The sequence below is a fragment of the Meriones unguiculatus genome, assembly GCF_030254825.1.
Source record: "Meriones unguiculatus strain TT.TT164.6M chromosome X unlocalized genomic scaffold, Bangor_MerUng_6.1 ChrX_unordered_Scaffold_30, whole genome shotgun sequence".
NCBI classification, from domain to species: domain Eukaryota; kingdom Metazoa; phylum Chordata; class Mammalia; order Rodentia; family Muridae; genus Meriones; species Meriones unguiculatus.
This window is the reverse complement of record NW_026843706.1, coordinates 12,087,699-12,109,826: the sequence shown is the minus strand read 5'-3', so window position 1 is coordinate 12,109,826 and position 22,128 is coordinate 12,087,699. Positions and strand designations below refer to the sequence as shown.

Here is a 22,128-nt window from a genome sequence, read left to right as displayed (position 1 = left end):
ATTCTCCAATACCCTGTCCCTTAGGAAACACCCACAAGCACACGCTCAAACACACGCTATCCCACATTTGCCCTTCTGCACCTGCGAACTTTCCTTTTACAGGTATAGCAGAATCACCAACACACACACTGAAACCACGAGACCTCCCCCATTTTCCTGAAGAATTCTCAAGACACCAGAGAAAGACCAGTCCAATCTGCAGAATCCAGGAACAGACAGTGAACACTACGGATAACCAAATGGCCAGGGTGGGCAAAAGAACACAACCAATGTAAATCAAGATATCATGGCTTCACCGGGAACTCCCAAAATAATTGGACACTCCAACTTATCAGAAACACAAGAAAACGATTTTAAAGCTATGATTATCCAGTTATTTGAGGCACATAAAGAGGAAACCTAGAACCTCTGCTTGGATGTAGCCCATGGTAGCTCAGTAACCAATTATTTCCCATAGTAAGGGGAACAAGGACTATTTCTAACAAGAACTCAATGGCTGGCTCTTGGTCCTCCCCACTCTCCAAGGGAGGAGCAATCCTGTTAGGCCACAGAGGAGGACTTTGCGGCCAGTCCTGAAGATACCTGATAAAACAGGATCAGATGAATGGGGAGGAGGTCCGCCCTATCAGTGGACTTGGAAAGGGGCATGGTGGAGATGAGGGAGGGAGGGTGGGATTGGGAGGGAATGAGGGAGCAGGATACAGCTGGCATACCGAGTTAATAAAGTGTAACTGATAAGAAAAAAAAATAAAATTAAAAAAAAATAAAAGAAATCATGAGCCATTCCCTGTTTGCTCTCTGCTTCCTGTTTGTGGTTTAAGATGTATGCTCTCAGTTGCTCCAGCTGCCATACCCACCTGTTGCCATGAATTTTTCCTTTGATGGTGATGGAGTCTTAACCCTCTGGAACAATAAGCACCAAATAAACCTTTCCTTGTCAAAAAAAAAAAAAAAAAAAAAAAAAAAAAAGAGGAAACCAACAAATCTCTCAGAGAAATAGTCATACAGATTCAAACAGTTAAAGAGGAAACAAATAAATCTCTAAAAGATTTGGCCTCCCAATGGAAACAAAGAAAAACGAAGTGAACAAAGCTCTTAAAGAAACACAGGCAAATATAGCCAAAAGAATGGAGGCAAGAGTAGTGGCACTAAGAGAGGAAACAAACAAAAAGATAGAGACCATCATGGAAACACAGGAATCCATATTCAAACAGATGAAGGAATTGTTGCAAGACATGAAAACAGAAATAGAATAAATAAAAAAAACACAAACCGAAAAAACCCTGGAACTGAAGAACTTAGAGAAAAGAGAAGGAACCACAAAGGTAAGCATCACTAATAGAATACAAGAAATGGAAGAGAGAATCTGGGGTGCTGAAGATACACTCGCAGAAATTGATACTACTCTCAAAGCAAAAGTAAAATCGGAAAAATCCCAAACACAAGACATCCAAGAAATCAAGGACGCCATGAAAAGGCAAAATCTAAGAATAATAGGAATAGACAAAGAAGAGGATTCCAGGCTCCAATGTCTAGAAAATATTTTCAAGAAAATCATAGAAGAAAATTTCCCCAACCTAAAGAAAGAGATGTCCACAAACATACAAGAGGCCTACAGAACACCAAATAGACTAGACCGGAAAAGAAACTCCTCACGCCACATCATAGTCAAAACACTTAATCTACAGAACAAAGAAAAGATACTAAAAGCAACAATAGAAAAAGGCCAAGTAACATATAAAGGTAGACCTATCAGAATCACACTGGACTTCTCATCTGAAACTATGAAAGCCAGAAGGGCCTGGGCAGATGTCATACAGGCTGTAAGGGACCACAGATGCCAGCCTAGACTACTATACCCAGCAAAGCTTTCAATCAACATAGGTGGAGAAAATAAAATATTCCACGACAAAACTAAATTTAAGCAATATTTGAACAGCAAACCAGCCCTACAGAAGATAACAGAAGGAAAATTCCAATCCAATGAAAACAACTATACCCAAGAAAACATAGGTTAAAGATAATTTCCAACAAAAATCAAAAGAAAACAAGCAATGAATCACAGTAACATTGCCAGCTCCACAATAATAGGAAATAACATTCAATGGTCATTATTATCTATCAAGATCAATGGACTCAACTCTCCAATAAAAAGACACAGACTAACAGAATGGGAGCAGAAACAGGATCCAACATTCTGCTGCATCCAAGAAACACACCTACGCAACAAAGACAATCACTGCCTCAGAGTAAAAGGCTGGAAAACAGTTTTTCAAGAAAATGGACCCTCAAAACAAACAGGAGTGGCTATCCTAATATCTAATAAAATAGATTTTCAACCAAAACTAATCAAAAAAGACGTAGAGGGGCACTACATTCTCATCAAAGGAAAAATCCACCAAGAGGACATCACAATTCTGAACATCTATGCCCCAAATACAAGAGCACCTATATTCATAAATGAACCATTATTAAAGCTTGAATCACACATTGATCCTAATACCTTAATAGTGGGATACATATCACCCCACTCTCACCAAGGGACAGATCAACTAGACAGAAACCAAACAGGGAAATAAAAGCACTTACAGAGTCCCTAAATCAAATGGACCTAACAGATGTCTACAGATCTTTCCACCTAAACTCAAAAGAGTATACCTTCTTTTCAGTACCTCATGGAACCTTCTCCAAAATAGACTATATAGTTGGTCACAAAGCAAGCCTCACAGATATAAAAAGATTGAAATAATCCCTTGTATTCTATTGGACCACCATGGACTAAAGCTGGACATCAACAACAACGGAAATGACAAAAAGCCAACATGCACATGGAAACTGAACAACTTGCTACTCAATGACAGCTGGACAAAGGAAGAAATAAAGAAATTAAAGACTTCCTAGAATTCAATGAAAATGAAGGCACAACATACACAAATTTATGGGACACACTGAAAGCAGTGCTCAGAGGAAAATTTATGACACTAAGTGACTTCAAGAAGAAATTTGTAACATCACATACAAGTAACTTAATGGCCCAACTGAAAACCCTAGGAAAAAAAAAAAAAAAGCAGATACACCCAAGAGGAGCAGACGGCTGGAAATAATCAAACTCAGGGCTGAAATCAATCAATTAGAAACAAATAAAACTATTCAAAGAATCAATGAAACAAAAAGCTGGTTATTTGAGAAAATCAACAAGATAGACAAACCCTTAGCCAAACTAACTAAAAAGCAGAGAGAATCTATCCAAATCAGCAAAATCAGAAATGAAAATGGGGACATAACTACAGACACTGAGGAAATCCAAACAATCATTAGGTCATACTACAAAAGCCTATATGTGACAAAATTTGAAAATCTAAATGAAATGGACAATTTTCTTGATAGATTCCATCTACCAACATTAAGTCAAGATCAGGTAGAAAGACTGAATAGCACTATATCCCCCAAGGAAATTGAAGCAGTCATTCACAGTCTCCCCTCCAAAATGCCCTGGGCCAAATGGTTTCAGCGCAGAATTCTACCAGACCTTCAAAGAAGTGCTAACACCAATTCTCCTCAAACTATTCCACAAAATAGAAACAGAAGGAACATTACCAAACTCATTCTATGAAGCGACAATCACCTTGATACCTAAAACACAAAAAGACCCAACAAAAAAAAAAAAAGAGAGAACTGCAGACCTATGTCTCTTATGAACATTGACGCAAAAATACTCAATAAAATACTTGCAAACCGGAATCCAAGAACACATCAAAGATATCATCCACCATGACCAAGTAGGCTTCATCCCAGGCATGCAAGGATGGTTCAACATACAAAAATCCATCAATGTAATCTACCACATAAACAAACTGAAGGAGAAAAACCACATGATCATCTCCTTAGATGCCAAAAAGCATTTGACAAAGTCCAACACCCATTCATGTTTAATGTCTTGGAGAGATCAAGGATACAACGCACATACTTAAACATACTAAAGGCAATATACAGCAAGCCTATAGACAACATCAAACTAAATGGAAAGAAACTTAAATCAATCCCACTGAAATCAGGGACAAGAAAACTGTCCACTCTATCCATATCTCTTCAACATAGTACTTGAAGTCCTAGCCAGAGCAATAAGACAACTAAAGAAGATCAAGGGGATACATATCAGAGAGGAAGAGGTCAAAGTGTCACTATTTGCAGATGATATGATAGTCTACATGAGCGACCCCAAAAATTCAACCAGACAACTCCTTCAGCTGATAAACACCTTCAGCAAAGTGGCCGGATACAAAATCAACTCAAAAAATCAGAAGCCCTCCTGTATACCAAAGACAAAAGGGCTGAAAAAGAAATTAGGGAAACAACATCCTTCTCAATAGCCTCTAATAACATAAAGTACCTTGGGGTGACACTAACCAAGCAAGTGAAAGACCTATTTGAGAAAAACTTCAAGTCTCTAAAGAAATAAATTGAAAAAGATATCAGAAGATGGAAAGTCAACCACTATGGAAGTCAATCTGGAGCTTTCTCAGACAATTAGGAATAGTGTTTCCTCAAGACCCAGCTATACCACTGCTAGGTATATACCCAAAATTTGCTCAAGCACACAACAAGGACATTTGCTCAACCATGTTTGTAGCAGCTTTATTTGTAATAGCCAGAACCTGGAAACAACCTAGATGTCCTTCAATTGAGGAATGGATACAGAAATTGTGGTATTTTTACACAATGGAATACTACTCAGCAATCAAAAAGGAGGAAATCATGAAATTTGCAGGCAAATAGTGGGATCTAGAAAAGATCATTCTGAGTGAATTATCCCAGAAGGAGGAAGACAAACATGGTATATACTCGCTTAGGTAGACCTACAAGATATGATAAACATAATGAAATCTATACACCTAAAGAAGATAATCAAGAAAGTGGACACAGGGTAAGATGATCAATCCTCATTTAGAAAGACAAATGGGATGTGCATTGAATGTATGACAGGAGTCTACCGCAGAAAACATCTGAAAGACTCTACCTAGCAGTGTTTCAAAGCAGATACTAAGACTCATAACCAAACCTTCGGCAGAGTATAGGGAATCGTAGGAAAGAAGGGGAGTTAGTATGATGTGGAAAGGATAGGAGTTCCACAAGAACCAAATATATCTGGGCACATGGTCTCTTCTGAGACTGACACTCAACCAAAGACCATGAATGGATATAACCTAGAACCTTTGCTCGGATATGACCCATGGAAGTTCAGTAACCAATTGGTTTCCCATAGTAAAGAGAACAAGGACTATTTCTAACAGGAACTCAATGGCAGGCTCTTTGACCTCGCTACCCCCCAAGGGAGGAGCAGTACTGTTAGGCCACAGAGGAGGACATTGCAGCCATTCCTGAAGATACCTGATAAAACAGGGTCAGATGAAAGGGGAGGAGGTCCTCGCCTATCAGTGGACTTGGAAAGGGGCAGGGAGGTGATGACGGAGGGAGGGTGGGATTGGGGAGAGAATGAGGGAGCGGGATACAGCTGGAATGAAGAGTTAACGAAATGTAACTAATAAGAAAAATACCATTAAGAAAATTAAAAAAAAGAGTACAGTCAATATTGCCATGCTTAAGAGGGATGGATTCTTTAAGACCAACTTCAGAAAATCTCATGGACCATTGTAAGAATACACATCGAAAAGAAACTTCTGAAACAGTTCTGTGGGATGGGGCCTTCAGGTATCTCTACTGCTACTGCCAAGGCACAGAGGTAAAATGTTTCCTGAGTTAGCATATCTGCCAAATACCTGGACTGTGATTGCCTTCCACATGGTGGCATGCCAGAGGACATGCTTAAAACTACTGGACAGAAGAGGACCTCCATCTTCCCCAGAACTCCAGGCTCTGCTTCCCCACATTTGGAAATCAGAATCTTCAGGAGGGCAGCTCCACCTACCACCAGGAGGAGAGAGGCTCCAGAGCCCACACTGTTCAGAAGCCAGTACCTCTCCACCAAACCTCATTCTCCTCTCCAGGCTAAAGGCGAATCAGTCACCTTCACGTGTCAATCATGGCATGAGGCCTTTCCCTCTTTGCTTCTGGGACTGGGCTGTTCTCAACTCCAGCCACTGAAAGATCAGTATCTACCTGCTCTGCCACAGCCACACTGACCACCCCCATGCTGCATCCCTGATCACTGTGTCAGAAGGCTAGGTTGGGCCTCCTGCTCCTTGGTGTAGTCACATCATGGATCATGAAGGACTCCCTCTCATGATGCAACCCTATACTTTCTCCTGCAATTTCCAGGCTGTGCCTGCTCAGCCCCTAAATCCACCCCCATGCTGGCTCCTAACCAATCACTGACCTTGTCCTCTGTCTGTTGTAGATATTTTTGTTTAAGATATGTAAACATGTTATTCTTATAATCTCAAGTGGGGGATTTTACTTTGTTCATACACGTTAATTATCTCATGCACAGAATGGTCTTTGCCAGCTGGAATTAGTTGAATTCTGAGGACTTTGAAGGTTCTAAACATGGTAGCCAAGAGGAAGAAGGCATGGTGGCTTGGAGGAGGACTGCTCCCTGCCCTTGCTGGTTGCTGGTTACCTGGATATCTGGATTTCTTGACAACTGATACTGGTGTTGCCCCCAAAAGAATCCTGTGACCCTACCCAGAAGGAAGAAGTAAAGAGACCTATAAAGCATTTTCCTTTCCCCTACACGGGATGGGGTTCGGAAGGAAGACATAAGCTTTAAGGTACTAACAAATGAAATTGTATTTGAAAAACTAAGGCCTACATCTCTCCCCAGAAAAGAAAGCAAAGTGGGAATGATAAGTATGGCCAGTCTCTCCTGACCACAGCCACCACACTCCTTAAGTTCATATCCGATCCCTCTACCTCCTGACTTGCTGATGCTGACACAATGGACTCCTTCAAAGCTAAGCCTGATACTCACAGAGAGCTTTTCTGCCTGTTTCTTGACTTGACCTGCATCCACGTTTAACTTCCAATTCAAATTCGTAATCTGAAGAGAATATTGTTCATAAAGTTTCTGCCTGTAAAAGACAACAGTGTATACTGTGTGTGAGATTCCTTCACAACATGAAGATAGTGCATTCAAAGCATGACTGATTTGTCCTCACTAACTCTCTCAATGGAGGAATGGGGAAAGGGCATCTAAAACATCCTGACAGCGAAAAGGAATGTGACATGCACTGTGTGGTCTTACACTAACAGTACCTCTTCCGCCTTGGCTGAGAGTAAGTCACTTCATTGATCCTAGAGCTAGAAAAGAAGATTTATTGTTTTTACTAACATTCCATACAGAGCATCTAGCCAGTGGGGGTCACAGATATTCCTCAACCCCTTGCTATCCTGACTTACTAATCAACTGTCATCATGTATGGCATCAAAGCACCAAGAAGCAACCTTACCTTAGTTCACCCTGGACTTTGAGAACATCCTCAACTTTCTTCTGCATGGTTTGGAAAGTCTCGTTGATGATCGTTTTGATTCTTTCTCTGTTTTCCTTAAGAAAGATCTTAAGGGGTCCTGTATTGAAAAACAATCACATAAGCATGACCATAATGTTCCCTCAACGGTGCTGGGAAGCCACTTGTTATCAAAAGATGGAAATAATCTGCCAATGGAAAGATTACCTGCCTCCTTTCTTTCAGTCAAGGATTTCAGGGATTATGATCTTCATGTGAAATTAGATAGTTGGACTGTAGTGTCTATATATTACATACCAAACAAATTGGAGGGGACTTAACAAAAAAGGTGCCAAATCACTGTGTAATTTCTTTATGAGACGTCACTTATAAAGTATAAACTTAATCAATGGACTAGGTATGCTTCAGTTCCAAGACAAGTTCAGAGGGACTGCTGGGATGCTTTCTACAAAACACAAACATAGTCCATTTACAAAATCTCCAAAGGGACAGAGATTACTGCACAGTGAGATGAAAATACTGTAATTATTGCAGCCATTGAGGCTTTTAGACAAATTTAATAAGATAAAGATCCTGAATAATTTAAAGTAAAAAAAAAAAAGACATTGGTTTATGGAAAAGTCTGTTGTATTGGGGACGGAACCCAGAGCCCTGAGCATACTAGGCAAGTGCTCTCCCACCAGGGTACATCCCTATCCTGAGGTCAGGTTACTTTCTGGATTTGACTCTTCAAGAGAAAATACTGGCATGCTCCCAGCCGGTTCTTTAGTAATGTTTAATTATAATGTCTTCAAACAGTTAATGTGACTGACATCTGACAGCAGTTTAAAGCAGAACTCAGTCTGATCAAAATGGTCACAGAGAGTAGCAGTGCTGACCTTACCTTTCTACTTTACTTGCTATTTATTTTGCACCTTACACATTGGGCTCCTATTTAAGAGCAGATGGCACTCATGACTCACACACTTCCTGTCCCACACACTACACTAACAATAGCTGAACTAGATTACAAATGAGTGAAGCAAAAATGTGATGATAAAAAGCGATGCATCCTAGTTATCCAAGATAGTGGCACTGATAGGTCTCTGTGTGTGATGTTTAGGACAGCAGTGACTGCATAGCTACCAACGTTGGGCCCTAAAACACCAGCCATCATGTGTCCCAGGTGAAAAAAAAGAAAAACCCATTGTGTGGGAAGCAATCAGGTCCCTTCTGAGATCACCCTGCTAAACCTGGGAAGAGTTCCTGGGACCTGGCAGGGGCTTGGTCTCCAGCCCAGAGCCACACACCTGTATGCTCTGATCACTATCCCAGACTTAACTGTGGGCCCCAAAACAACACAGACTGGGGTTTCCAGTTGAGAGAAAACCCCATGGTGAAGAAAGCAATCTGGACCGACCTCAGGTCACCCATTCAAATCTTGGGAATGTCCCAGGCTAAGACAGGCATTCAGCCACCAGTCCAGAGACCTGCCTGGGAACCCAACTCATCCTTCCAGTCCAAACTGTGGGCACCAGAGACTAAGAATCCCTGTTGGCAGGAAACCCCATGCTGAGGGAAACATTAGGTCTGAACTCAGGGCACTCAGAGGAACACCTGCCCTCAGCCAAAATGTTCTCTGTAAAAGTTCCCAGGTTTCATCAGGAGCCCAGTCAACAACGTGGAGCCACTCACCTAAGCCTGTTTGCTCTACTCACCAGCACAGACTGAACTGTGGAACCCAAAATACCACAGACTGGGTCTCCCTGACGGGAGGAAACCCCACGTTGGGGGAAACATGAGGTCTGAACTCAAGATACCCACCTCTGGAAATGTTCCTGGGTTCTGGCAGGCTCCAGGTTGTGGATCCATCCTCAGGTCCACCACTGCACTCACCTGCCAATGATTATAGCTTCGTTACTGGGAGGCAGAGCTCCAACCTCAGACCTACAGGAGCTTGAGATCCATGGGTTCAGCCCCACATACTGTAGTGGAACTTTTGGTTTCTTTAAAATCTCAGTTATGTTATGTAAACACCTTTTTGTTTTAATCCCAAGAGTGGGAGTTTAGTTTTTCCACAGGTGATATTTGCCGCCTACAGGGCATGGTCTTTGTCAGCTGGAAACAGCCTGCCTCAGGCAGCACAGACAGGGGCATGGACCAGTGATCTGAGGGCTATAAACACTAGAGCCCAGAAAGAGAAAGCCTGGCAGCTTGGAGAGACCACAGATGGTATAGTGACTTAAAGAGGCACAGGAGAGATGCTTCATGGCACAGCAGTTTGGAGAAGACAGATGGAGGAGACTGCTTGCCTCTTTTGCTACTGACAGAGATTTAGCATAGTCCATTGACTCTAAACAGCCAGGAGTAGTAAAGGGGTCTGCATCCCCTATCCCCACTAGCCTTCTCTCTCTTACCCAGAGTTAAAAAGTTGCTGTGAGGGAGGGAGGTAGAGGCCTCTGCCATAGTAACTCCAGAGTCAACTGTGTGAGCATAAAAATGTGCTATGTAAGCATAAAATTATGCTGCCAGATGGGAGATACGTTTCCTATGGGAATCAGCTTCCTGGAAGTCACTGGCAAAAAAAAATGTTTCCTCTGGCCATCTAAGCCAAAGAGATGTGCTCTGAAAATCCTGTTTTCTCAGATGCAAAATTGGATTAATGAGCTTCTTGCTGTTTCTCTTGGAACAGCACAATTAACTACTCAAGGAAACACATTTCTGATAGATTATTAAAAGCTTTAGCAAGAATAGAGTAAGAGAGAAGTAAAATCTTAGAAAAAGTAATGAGTCAGATTCAGTATCAGAAATTGCTTGTGGAAAATCCAAACATTGTAGGTAATAAAAGAGTAAGAGCTTTACACAGGTGTTTATGGTGAGGCAGAAAGAAGATAGGTAAACATAGGAGGTCAGAAAGTTTTAAAATATACTAGGAGTTCTACGGACAGGCTAGCTCAAGCATCTTATCTCTAAGGAAGATTGTAAACCCTTAGCAAGACAAACGGGAGGAATTCCTCCTGGTGCTTATATCTAGGGAGGATTGTAAATCTTTAGCTAACTTAGCTTGGAGGACTATTAACAGCCCCTAGCTAAAAACAATAAACTATGTAAACAAACCACAAGTTTAACAGCCCCTGGCCCTCTACTCACTAAATTAGCAGCAATACTCACTACTTCTATGTTTGCTCTGCTTGAAAGGCTTTTAGGCCAAGATTTTTTGTAGACACTGCCTTTTACCACATTGCCTTTCAGTTTAAATATAAACTTTGTAAATGTTCCGGGAAATATGTCAACTTCAGGTGCTTCTGTAAGTATTCACTATAAAAGTGTTGGCTTGACTTCAGTAAAGCGCAGCTGATTCAAAACACTGCCTGGTGTGTGGGTCTGTCTGTCAATCAGCCTTACCTGTGCCTTCCTTATGTCCAAACGCCTGATGTTTCCCCACTTGTAGGGCCTCGGCTGGGCTGGTCCACTGCAGGCCTCAACACACCGAAACAAGGAAGAGTTTAAAAACAAGCACAACAGGGTTCCACCTCCAAAACATTTTAGGAAGTCCCCTGGGAAGGACAATGCCCTACAGGAACACATCTGGTTTTGGCTGTTGTAGTTGTTTGCTTGATTTGTTTAGTTTTTCTATTTATTTTTTTTTTTTACCTGCAGTGATTGCATCTATATTCAGGGTGTCATCTGATGCAACAGTTGGATCCTGCCTTGGGTGCATGCCAGCACTGTCGGTGGCCTCCATTTCTCTGCTTGACATGGTCAAAATCTTCTTGGGATAGATAGGACTCCTGGAACTAGAGATACTGGAAGGAAGTACAACACAGCACTGGGAACAGGGAAAAGGACTCCTCAGTGAGTGGGAAGAAGTCCTGACCCTTGTGCTGGAGCAAAGAGAGGCCAAGAGGATGTCACCAGTACCCTGATTTGTCCCATTCCTTTATCTGAACCTGAGCTCCATGACCAATTACTTATGAAGATCAGGAAGCTTTGCTGCATTCCCAACCCATGGACAGAAAATCCTGGGCCCTGCCTCCTTTAAAACAAGGTACCTAAAGCTGGTATCTGGTTGGGACCTGGGAAGTCACTGGTGCCTACATAGTCACTGAGGCCAAGGCTCCCAGCTCACATGCTGTCCCACTTAACCCTCCAAATCCGGCAACCCTCATGGCCTGTCCTTAGCCTCGTCATCTGGAACCTTGTCCAGTCCCATTTGGAAGTGAAGCTCCTGGTATCACGCCACAGGTTTGCCTTGGACATGCCTTTTTGTGCTGCCACTGGGCTACCACATGAGCTAAGGCTCCTCTCTGATCCCTGTCCCAACTGGTGACCATCATAACAGAGTTCCCCAATAGCAAGTCATCCACCCAGGATACTCTCCTGCCCCTGGAGCCTACTTCTTCTTAAAGAATGGCTGGTCACCCCTATCTATCCCCCACCTCCCAGTACACACCTCTCTGACTGGCTGGAAAGGCATATACACCCAGAAGGAAGTGGCTTTAAACTGGCTCCTGTGGGATATGGATGCAGAAGCTGCTGGTTGGTGAAGGGGCCCATGCCCCCCCCCCATCCCCTCCAGACAGGCATTTCAGATGTGGCCAGGCCCATGTCTGCACATAAACAGGAGCCAGATGTCCACTGAGGACGCCAGTTGGAAACAAGGAACCTGCCGGGGAGGTCTTTAAGATCTTTTCTACACTTCACTCTCAAAACCAGCTCTCTTCAAACCCGCAACCATCCGGAACCCTTTCCTCCACTGCCCTCTCACTACCAGGTAGAAATGAGTCTTTTAAATTTCCCAACACAGATAAATCTGAACCCTTTCCCCTCAAGATCCCACTGTTATCCCCGAAGGCCTGTGAATCCAGGCTGACCTTGCTTTCTCACAATCACAGGTAGGAGACTGAGTCTGCTAATATCCTGTCAACCACCCAGCAGACCACACTTCAACACATTCCTGAGAGGCTGCTTCCCTGTCCCTCAGACAGAGGACCAACCTCCAGGAATGTGTCTCTTATTAGCAGGAACATACCTGAGGCTGCCTACTTAGAGGCACTCCCAAAGGTGTGAGGCATGCCCATTCTGTCACCCATTCCAACCTGGGATCCTGCTGTTTCGCTTGTAATTTTGCAGATCACACTGGGTTCCCCTTCCCCTTCAGACCAGCTGGTCTGTTCAGGTATTGCCTATGGATGCATCACAGGAGGACCCTGGTGTCTACTCGGGGCCCAAATGCTACAAAACAATTGCTGACACGGTGACACACACGCACACGCACACACACAAAAATCTGTGACAGACGAAAGCACGGACTCCAGCTCCTAGATCATGAACTGCCCCACCCACTCTCTAGGGCGCTGCTGCTCTCATCCCCACTTTTCATTTTTGGCTCTGGTACGTGTGCCAGCCTCCAGTAAAGTAAAGCTCCCGAGGTCACCTCACAGTCTATCCCGGAACTTCTGGCTCTGAGACCCCACAGTCTTACAACAAGGGCCTTAGTCTTTCCTTATTCCTCTAAACCATCCCTGGAGCCCAGCACACGAAGTCCCCACAAGGCCTGTGACCTACCTCGGACCCTCGACACTACCTCACAGCCTTCTTCCCCTCAGCGGTCGATCACGCTTAGTTTAGCCCACACACCAGTACAAGGCCCTCTGATTGGCTGGCATAGCACTTGCGCATGCGCAGTCAGTACCTGCGCAATGCGCATGCTTCAAAGGGCCAGCATGCCTCGTCCAATCGCTGTTAACTTCTGGTGAGGGAAGGCCCGAGGCTTCATTTCCTTGAGCTACAGCTGCACCCTGTTACGCCCGTCTCTTTATCGGCATGCTTCTGATTTGCTCGAACACAAAGAAGCACCAAGGCATAACAGAGGCTCAGGGTGAGCTTCCTGTGGATCACAACAGGCAATGATAAGTGCATGCGCAAGGAGATCTGAGGCTGTACTCGAGGAATAGGCAAACCTGTCGTTTGCGCAGGTACAGTTGGGCACAGCCATTGTGCACCTTTGAAGGCACATGCTGCTACTGTACTTCTCTGTCCAGTTCGTGCTCCTGTGGCAGTGTGGCCTGCGGCTGTATCTTAAGAGGATCCAGGTGTTTAGTCTGGCCCTTAATAGTACACCGGGGACCAGGTGTCGAAAACCATAAATCCCTAACTCTGTCACGACACAGTCAGGCTTGGACACCCCAGGCCCTCTCTTTCTCCAGTCCACCTTCTCTTGTATACACTTATGTCTGCTAAAATCACCCCCTGTCTTGGGGCAGAGCCTTCAATTCAGGTCTTGTACCAGGCTGTCTGAGTTAAGGTTTATGTCGCTGTGACACAACACCATAACCAAGGCAGCAATAGAAAAGAATTTATTTATTTGAAGTTCATGGTTCCAGAGGGCTAGGGTCCATAAAGACACGGAAAGGAAGTGGTAGACATGGCAACTAGAGCTGGAAGCTGGGGCTGAGGGATTCCACCTCAAATGTCAAAAAGAAGTAATGAGACTCCTAAGCCTCTTCATACTATAGCCACAGTTTGATTTCAGAGGGGAAACCATAGAAAAAATGGGGCAGGGAAGAGACCAAAATCTGACCTAACAGATAAACCTGACTGCATTTATTAGCACAACAAAGGGGTACAACTTTCTGGGATGAAGCTTGTGCCAAGGGAAGGCAGTTTGTCAGGGCTCTTCTAGGAGTGGGTGCGGGGCTTGGGTAGGAGGAAGCTGATGCAGCTGTGTGTGTTTGGGGAAAGGATTACATGTAGATTAAGACATTCTTGAGAAATGTATGATCTCCTCTTTCAAGGATTGTTTTCCCAAGCAAGGCAGTCTAGGTTGGGAAATTGCTGTCCCCAGCCAGGAAATGTGGATGTGATAGACCCAGAGCACTGTGGCAATGACAGGTCATGGGAATCTTCTTGTTTTCTACAGCCAGGCATCCATGAACAGAAGGACCAAATAATCAATTACCTGAGAGTATGGGGCACATCTCATAAAAACAACAAACGGGTGTAGCTGTGGTAGAAATTCCCCAAGCTGCCCCTGTTAAAAACAATGGAATTCCTATGGTGGAGGTTGTCCCTGTGAACTGAGCCCACTACAAAGAAACCAGAGCCCCTGAGGAGGTGGGGTAAAGTGCATTTCAACCCAGCAACCAGCCTTTACTGACACATGTATTCTTCTGTACTTGTACTTCCTGCTTGCTTTCCTCTGCTCTCTCACCTGATAAAAAGCTACTAAACGTGAGGACAAGGGCCAATGGGCCGATGCCATACTGGAGTGATCTGGATGTGGACCACTAGAGCAATCAATTTTCCTCTCCCCAACTGAAAAGTGGCTAGGTGACTCAGTTTTGCAGAAACTCCCACAACAAAGCAGGCAAAAGTGTTTGGGATAGACTGGTGATTTTTGTTTATGGATGGAGGGCCCTGGAGGTACAGCAGCAAATATGTCTGGTCCACCAGGCCCGCACCAGCCATGGGAACGCTTCAGGCCTTTCTCCTCTAACAAACAGCTTTAAGGGCTGTGTGTCTGCCTCCTCCTGTGCCCTCCTTTCCACAGAGTCTCTTTTGTTATTTCTTTGTGAGATAAGCATGCTTGCAGGTAAGCTTCCTGGAACTGAAATGATTAAAAACCCAGTATTCTTCTTCAACTGTGAATTCTCCCACTGTTCTCCATTGTTCTTTCACTTTCTCAATTGGGGCCAGAATGGAACACTCTTTCACTTCAGATTTGGAGGTTTCCTGGGTGGCTTTGTCTTGAGATGCCCTTCTATTGGGATGCTGTCCCACTTCAGAGATGTTTATTTCCTCGACTCCTCTGTCTTAGGATGCCCTTTATTGGAACACTCTCCCACCTCAGAGCTGTGTTGTTCCTGCACTTCTGTGTCTCAGAATACCCTTCTATTTGGACACTGTCACATCAGAGAGTACGGTGGTTCCTGTGATCCTGTGTATCAGGATAGCCTTCCACTGGGTCAATGTCCTGATCCAGAACTGTTCTGTTGGTGCCCTTCTGTGGCTCAGGATACAATTCCATTGAGACACTGTCCTACCTCAGTTCATTGCTGGGTGGTTCCTGAGCTCCTGGGCTTCATGACACCTGTCAATTGGAACACTGACCAAACTCAGTTATTTATTTTTGGGGAGTTTGTGTTTCTTATATTCTTCCATTGGGACACTGTTCCACCTCAGAGCTGTGTTTTTACTGGGCTCCTGTGTCACAGTTTACACTTCCATTGAGACACTGTCCCTCTCATAGCTGTGTGGTTTCTGGGCTACTGTATCTCAGGATGCTTCTCAATTGGGACACTGTCCCATCTCTGATCCATTTTGTTCCTGCACTTCTGTCTCTCAGGATTCCTTTCTGTTTGTACACTGTCCCTCCTTAGAGCTGTGCTGTTCCTGGGCTCCTTTGTTTCTCCAGATTCTTTCCATTGGAACACCATCCTGCCTAGGTGCTGTGTTTTTCCTGGGTTCCTGTGTGTCAGGGTACATTTCCATGCAGACACTATCTCTCTGCAGGGCTGTGTGGTTCTTTGTCTCCTGTGTTCCAGGATGCCCTTCAATGGTAACACAGTCCCACCTGAGAGCTGTGTTTTTCCTGGACTCCTTTGTCTCAGAATCCCCAGACATTGAGACACTGTCTCTCCTCAGAGCTGTGTGTTCCTGCACCTTTGTGTGTCAAGATACCCTTCCATTGGCACACTGTACCGTTTCAGAGCTGTGCTTTTCCTTGGCTCCTGTGTCTCAGGACACCCTTTTATTGAGACCTTTTTTAATTGAAACGTTCCAGAAATGCCTATGTTTTCTTTGTACATTTTTTTCTTAGCTTCTTTCAGACAAGGTTTCGCATTTTAACCCAGGCTGGCCTGGAATTGTATAGCTTAAGGTAGCCTAGAACACAGTATATAGCCTGGGGTGACTTGAAATTGTCTATCCTACTGTTTCCATCTCCCAGCTGTTAGACCAACAAGCAAGAGCCAGCCTATTCTTCTTTATTAAACCTCAAATAAGGTGAAACATCTAGTCTGCCACTAAAGTACTGAAATACACACCTTGCTGAATGTAACCTGTGTTAAACCCATGGCATTTTTTTTTTTTCTGGCAGCATTTTGGTGCTCCAGGGCAAGCATTTTAGTCTTCCTGCTGTGGGAGAAACCTTACTAAGGAAAAGGTGGAAAATATTTAAATTACTAGGTGGAAAATTTGAAGCATGGAAATCTAGAGACTCAGTGAACAGAAACAAGGAAGGAAGGAAGGGAGGGAGGGAGGTTAGGAAGAAGGGTGGGAGGGAAGAAGGAAGGAAGAAAGGAAGGAAGGAAGGAAGGAAGGAAGGAAGGAAGGAAGGAAGGAAGGAAGGAAGATAGGAAAGAAGGAAGGAAGATAGGAAGGGAAGAAGGAAGGAAGATAGGAACAAAGGAAGGAAGGAAGGAAGGAAGGAAGGAAGGAAGATAGGAAGGAATGAAGGAACGAAGGGAGGAAGGAAATAAAGATGGGGAGAGGGAGTGAAAGACAGCAAGAAGATAAAGAGTGTGATTGCAAAAGAGGAAAAAAATGAGAGAGGGAGAATGCGTAAGAGCAAGACTGAGAAAATGAGAGAGTGAGAAAGAGCAAGGGAATGAGGACGAGTGAGGGTGAAAAAGGGTTAGAAGTTTCTGAAACTCAGCTAAGAGCAGTGGTTCAAGCCTGTAATCCTAGTACAGAGGCAGAGGCAGGTGGATCTCTGTGAGTTCCAGAGAGCAAAGGCTACACAGAGAAATACTGTCTCCAAAAACAAAACAAACAACAAAAGTCTGAAACACATGTACATCCTGCTTCTGCCCCTAGTGAGCAAATGCTGAGATTACAGGCACTAAGCCCTGAGAATTAAATCTTTTGATACTTTATGTGTTTTAGTGAATCTGGAAAAGTTTTGTTTGCGGGACAAACGAAAGAAGCTTTTGTAATATTGGTCTTACGAATCGATAGCAGAGGATAACAAAAAAAAAAAAAAAAAAAAAAAAAAAAAAACAGGGAATACATAAATTTCTGTTATTAAGTTCCTTCTAATTTTTTTTTTTTTTGGGCTGAGCCCTATATTGTGCAATTAGACAAGTAGTTTGTGCTTAGCCTGTAAGCTTAGATGCTCACATTCACTATCTGAATGTGGAAATAAAAGTAACCAATGACCATCATGTCACAGCTAGTAGCCAATTAATCAAGACATGTTAAACATGAGAACCAATGGCTGCTGGTCCTGGCATTACATGTGACATGCTTGGCAGTCTGTACTGAAACAAACTTTGGTCCATACCTCCTGCCACTCCATTCAAATTCTATGTGCCTCCTACTTGCTCCCCATATAATTGACAAGATTGGTTGAGGCAAACAGGAACAGCCTCAACCACGGGGTGGAAGGGATTGGGGAGCCTGGGGAGGGGTCACAGTCATGCATAAGATCTTCCTGCAACACTCTTGGAACCTGCTTTGCTTTGCTGCAAATGTGGTGTGATCGTGTGCCTCCCAGAGTTCTGACCTAGAGCTGTCTTTAGCAGGTATGGTGCTGTCCTCTCCTGGAACACTGAGAGATTCTGACACTTCTAGACATCACCCATTCCTTTTGTGTCCTTTTCTTGTATGACCTTCTGTTTGCTTCCACTGAAACTTTTTCCAGGAATGTGCGAAAAAGTGTATGAGGAGAGGAGGACATTGGTGGGAACATAACGGATTGCTTTCTGTCTGTTTTCTCTTTGTGAGACAGCGTTCCTGTGTCACACAGACTGTTCTCAAATTTCTGGGATCAGGTGATCTTCCTGCCCTCCTGAGAAATCAATCTACTGGACTTGTTTTGGTTTTAGATGAGGTTGAGGTAGGGGGATTTTGGTATACATAAGGGTGGTCTTTGGAGTGGCTTTGGATTGTTGCTAGGATGCTGTTGTGGGACATGGATTCCATGGAACCTGGAGACAACTGGAAAGGTATGTTGGATGGGGCTGGGTCTGGATTGGAACAGGGACTGAGAGATGGTTGTGGGACCTGGGTACATGCCAGAACCAGGATGGGGCGATGCTTGGGACAGTGTCGAAGGCCTCTTGGACCCTGATAGAGCAGAGCCTTGTTCAGAGTGGTAGCTAAGATGGCTGTGGCATTTAGGGACATGCCAGAACCCGAAAGGCCTGATGCTTAGGACAGTGGAGAAGGTGCTGGAACTCTAATGGGTCAAGTCTGGATCTGAGCTGGAAAGGTGGGTGCTCCAAAACAGTGCTGGAACAGTGAAGGGCTGATGCTTGGGACAGCTAGTAGACCAGGAACCAGGATAGAGCTCTTAGGAGTGTCACTTTGTGGTGGGTGGGGTCAGGACTGTGTCTCAATAGTGCCCCTAGTGGAGCATTCGCTCAAATCCTTAAATCTTTAAAGGGAACTTTTTTTTCCTTTCCATTTAAAAATGTCTTACAATGTGGCTCATCAGCCAACATAAAGGGCCAGGACTTAAAGGATTGTTCCACAATGCCCAGCAAGGAGCTGTCTTTTTTTCCTGGCTTTATATTTTTTTAACTTTTATTATTTACACTTTATTTTGTATCCCCCTATAAACCCCTCCTTCCTCCCCTCATAATCCCACCTTCCCTCCACCTTCTTCTTGAATGCCCCTCCCCAATTCCACTGATTGGGGAGGACCTCCTCTCCTTCCTTCTGATCCTAGACTATCAGATCTCATCAGGAGTGGCTGCATTGTCATCTTCTGTGCCCTGTAAGGCTGCTCCCCTCTCAGGGGGAGGTGATCAAAGAGCAGGCCAATTAGTTTATGTCAGAGGCTGTCCCTCTTCCCATTACTATGAGACCAACTTGGACACTGAACTGCCATGTGCTACATCTGTGCAGGGGTTCTAGGTTATCTCCATGCATGGTACTTGGTTGGAGTATGAGTCTCTGGGAAGACCACTGTGTTCAAATTTTTTGGTTCTGTTGCTCTCCTTGTGGAGCTCCTGTCCTCTCCAGATCTTACTTTTTCCCACTTCTTTCATAAGATTCCATGTACTCTGCGGAACAGTTGGCTGTAAGTCTCAGCATCTGCTTTGAGAGTCTGCAGGGCAGAGCCTTTCAGAGGCACTCTGTGGCAGGTTCCTAACTTGTTTCCCTGTTTTTCTTCTTCTTCTGATGTCCATCCTCTTAACCTTTCAGGATGGGGATTGAGCATTTTAGCCAGAGTCCTCCCTCCTGATGAGTTTCTTTAGATGTACAGATTTTATTAGGTTTAACCTATTTTATATGTCTATATGAGTGACTATATACCATGTGTGTCTTTCTGCTTCTGGGATAGCTCACTCAGGATGATTCTTTCCAGTTCCCAACATTTTGGTTCAAATTTCATGATTTCCTTGTTTTTCATTGCTGAGTAATATTCCATTGTGTAAATGTACCACAATTTCTGTATCCATTCTTCAGATGAGGGACATCTGGCGATTACAAATAAAGCTGCTACAAACATGTTTGAGCAAATGTCCTTTTTGTGTACTTGAGCCTCTTTTGGATATATGCCTAGTAGTGGTATGGCAGGATCTTGAGGAAGCGCTATTCCTAGTTGTCTGAGAAAGCGCCAGATTGATTTCCAGAGTGGTTGTACCAGTTTACATTCCCACCAGCAGTGGAGGAGGGTTCCCCTTTCTCCACAACCTTTCCAGTTTGTATTGTCACTTGAGTTTTTCATCTTGACCATTCTGATTGGTGTAAGGCAAAATCTCAGGGTCGTTTTGATTTGCATATCCCTGATGGCTAAGTGTTTCTCTGTCATTCAATATTCCTCTATCGAGAATTCTCTCTTTAGCTCTATTCCCTATTTTTTTTAATTGGATTAGTTGGTTTGTTGCTTTTCAGCTTCTTTAGTTTTATATATATATATATATGTATAGTGGATATTAGCCCTCTGTCAGATAGAGGGTTGGTGAAGATCCTTTCCCAATCTGTAGGCATTCGTTTTGTTTTGATGGTGATGTCCATTGCTTTACAGAAGCTTTTCAGTTTCATGAGGTCCCATTTATTGATTGTTGCTCTTAGAGCCTCTGAGTTGGTTTTATGTTCAGGAAGTTGTCTCCTGCACCAATGAATTCTAGGGTCTTCCCCACATTTTCTTCTAACCGATTTAATATATCTGGTGTTCTGTTGAGGTCATTCATCCATTTGGATTTTAGTTTTGTGCAGGGTGATAAGTATGGATCTATTTGCATTTTTCTACACATAAATATCCAGTTAGACCAGCACCATTTGTTGAAGATGCTATCCTTTTTCAATTGTATGGTTTTGGCTTCTTTGTCAAAGATCAGTGGACCAAAAGTGTGTGGGTTTATATCTGGGTCTTTTGTTTGGTTGCATTGATAGAAGGAGCTGTCTTTAGACTCATGTGCAAACTCAGAATTAGCACAGCCTGTGTAGACAGGGACATTTAGGACAAACCATAGTAGATATTTATCTGCCTTTCCTTGTGCAGATCAGTCGCAGGAACCAGCACCCCTATACCGCCTGTCTGGATAGAGCCAGAAGACTGACAGCATCAACCCCCAGGGACAGGATAGCTGCTGCATCCACACTTCAGTGGGGCACTATACTGCAAAGAGCAAGGTGAGCAGCTATTTTGGGAGTAGCCTCTAAATTAGCAAAGAGCAAGTGAAGGGGCTTCCAACTAAGGTTCACAGACTGCAGGGTAGGGCCAGACCTAGTATGAAAGTTGTCTGTTTACTTTTTAGGCCCTCTTCTGCCTCTGATTCCACACTGCATACAATTTGGAACCATAAGCTTATTTTATCAGCATCCATTCCGCAGTCTAAGATCCCCACCCCACAACCATGCCAGTTACCACCACCATCTTGTTGCTGTGTGGTAACCCAGATCCACAGCATTCTTTTATCCATGGCAATGGTTTAGAGTGTCACACATTCTTGGCACTTGGCACTCTGATCATATCCACTGAACACCAGTCATCATCTTTCTCATTTGCTGAGCATTGTTTCTTCAGGAAGAGGAGGGTTTCCTATGTGCTGCCAGTCTTGGACCAAGCAAAGAGTTGCCTGAATCCAGAATAGCCAAAAGTGGGTGGGCTTGTGTTTTCCTGCCTTTTCCACCACTGGGGCCTTTCCAATGTCCCCAGACATTGGCCTTTGCATCCTGACATCAGTATTTGCCCCACAGGTACTTGCAAAAAAACACAGTAGAGTTCCTGGACTTCCAAGAAGGTTGCTACAGCAGGTCAGCAGGGTCCAGGGAGCTTCAGGGAGCTTTCAGTGATCCTAAGAGCCTGGGAAGCAAGACTGATGTCTGGGAGGAGAAAAAGATGACAGGGAGTATTAACAAACCTCTTATTTTATTTGCATTTCAGGCTGTGGAATCCAGGACCTAACTGCATTTCTACATGGCATTTTAAGCGGGAAAATGCTGACCTAAGATACCCAAGTGTTAGGTCTGACCATAGAGAATGGAAGCAATGGCTGTGGCTCTATTGGATGGCAGGTGTAAGTGGATGGACCTAGAACCAAAGAAGTTTGTGCTTACTGTGGTCATCCCTGTGCAGTGCACTGAGGCTGAGATCAAGGATGCTTTGAAAGAAGGCTTCCCCTCTCTGTATGCACACAAGTTGATACACAGAATATTCAGGAGAAAAGACAAAGTAAAGGCCAATTTAACTGAACTGCCTGATGTTGTCAATTATACTGTGGTGCCCACTCATATTCTAGTACAGGATGGGAACTAGGAAGTGGTAGTC

The 22,128-nt window shown here is 43.9% G+C and overlaps 1 long non-coding RNA gene across 1 annotated transcript; it reads right to left on the bottom strand.

The window, feature by feature from the left end:
- Positions 1-9,226: 9,226 nt before the first annotated feature.
- On the bottom strand, positions 9,227-11,205 carry LOC132651463 (uncharacterized). The gene is made up of 3 exons (XR_009589111.1): positions 11,058-11,205; positions 10,809-10,883; positions 9,227-9,299 (listed from the first exon to the last, which is right to left on the bottom strand). It is a non-coding gene; the product is annotated as an uncharacterized LOC132651463 (long non-coding RNA).
- Positions 11,206-22,128: the final 10,923 nt, after the last annotated feature.